General features: G+C 34.4%; 1 non-coding gene across 1 annotated transcript; it reads right to left on the reverse strand.

The window, feature by feature from the left end:
• Positions 1-1462: 1462 nt before the first annotated feature.
• TRNAC-GCA lies at positions 1463-1534 on the reverse strand. The gene has a single exon. It is a non-coding gene; the product is annotated as a tRNA-Cys (tRNA).
• Between the last annotated feature and the right edge of the window lie 504 nt (positions 1535-2038).

Genomic DNA, 2038 nt, shown 5'->3' on the forward strand with positions numbered 1-2038 from the left:
GGGGTGAAAACTATATTATTTCAAACCCTCCATTATTGCTTCTACTTTGCATGAAAATGCTTTCACTAAATCATGTTACTAACTGGTTGGTTTTGTTCGGTTCAATTCTTGGGTCCATTAGATTGAATCGACCTAGCTCAATTAAACTCTTGATAATATAAAAATCATAAGTTTCTTAAATTACGTTAACTAAAAGTTTAACCCCTAAGTTTTTTTAGAATATTTATCTTTTCGTCTAGTTGATCTCTAAATGCTTAGAAGTATCTAATAAGACTTCTATTTAAGGAACTTTCCTCTATAAAAGATGTAAGACTTCAGGATTATTATTAAGGAATTTCAAATGAGTGATTTGATATATTACAGAGGACAAAATATTTATTTGCTTCAAATATCTTATGTTGATCACTCTTTTTCTAATGGCATTAGATTGAATCTCATTAATAACAATATCCCAAAATTCAGGTAAAGATGACATCAAAATTAATACTTTAATTTCATCTTCAAAATTTATTTCCACTTAACTCAGTTGACTTATAATCATAATAGTCATTTATTCAACAATAAGGGTGTTAGCATGCATTTAGATATGAACCCATATTTAAAAAATTTAGATAAAATAGAAAAGAATTGTAATCTCAAAGACAATGATACTATGTGAAACTAGCCTCAACTTAACTCTTAGGGGCGGTAAACCAACGGTTCCTTCACCCATGACCCATGGCCCAACTCCTAACATGGAAGGGATAATCTAGAGAATCATTCCAAGACCCCTAACGGATGGGTTGCAAACTCACATTATCAAGCTCGACAACAAACAATGCCACCGGCAAACTTAGGAATAAAAATAGGAGACATTTTATAGATTTAGATGGAGTAAGTGAAAACAAAAAGAGAGTCATGACCCATTTTCGGTGGGTTCTCGAAGCAACGATTGTAAGTTAAGAGAGGTTGAAAACAAAGTAGAATGTTTTCTCGAAATAAAAAAAGAATTAAAATATAATGAACACATATATTTACATTTACATTATATTCAAAATATCAACAATAGTTGGTGTTATTTGTCCTTAGTTACAAGACTCATTAAGTAGCCTAATTGTAAGTTTTTGACCATGTTCATAGTGGGTGCTTGGATACCACACACTTTTCTTAATGATTTCTTGATTCTTGTCCGAAAACAGTGGCCCTTAGGTTCTAAGTACATGGTTCTATGTGGTGGAGGACTTTGGAATAAGGTTTGGAATTGATAATTATTCTTATTTCTTTTCCTGTAGACACTTGGTGGTCGGCTTTGTCCAAAATAAAAGGGCCCAAGGTTTGGAATCGATAATTATTCTTATTTCTTTTCCTGTAGACACTTGGTGGTCGGCTTTGTCCAAAATAAAAGGGCCCAAGGTTTGGAATCGATAATTATTCTTATTTCTTTTCCTTTAGACACTCGGTGGTCGGCTTTGTCCAAAATAAAAGGGCCCAACCAGATTCAAACTAATGACCTCTTAATCTGCAGTCAAATGCTCTACCACTAAGCTATGGACCCATTTTACATGATTTCAACCTTAATGACCCCTTCTACAGAGTGTCAATCCAAAAGTGTAAAAAGTGTCTGTCAAAAAAAAAATGGCCCAACCAAGTTCAAACCGGTGACCGGTCAAATTGTCTACCACTAAGCCATGGATCCATTTTGTAGGATTTTAACCTTAGTGACCCCTTAGACATAGTGTCAGTCCAAAAAGTGTAACAAATTTCTATCCAAGATAGAAGGGCCCAACTAAGTTCGAATTGGTGAATCTTGATCAGCAATCAAATGCTTTAACATTGAGCCATGGACCCATTTTGTATGATCTCAACCTTAGTGACCCCTTTTACAGATTATCGGTCCAAAAGTGACCCTACCGAATCGGCTATAGACCAACTTTGTATAAATTGGTGGATTACCTATCGGGAATTAAACACAGGTCATTAGATTCAAAGTCGAAAGTGCTAACCACTACACCATAGAACCACTTGTTAAACTTTATTTTTGCAGCGATTTTGATAAGCG

The sequence above is a fragment of the Cucurbita moschata genome, unplaced genomic scaffold (assembly GCF_002738365.1).
Source record: "Cucurbita moschata cultivar Rifu unplaced genomic scaffold, Cmos_1.0 Cmo_Scf00092, whole genome shotgun sequence".
In the NCBI taxonomy this organism is placed as follows: Eukaryota; Viridiplantae; Streptophyta; class Magnoliopsida; order Cucurbitales; family Cucurbitaceae; genus Cucurbita; species Cucurbita moschata.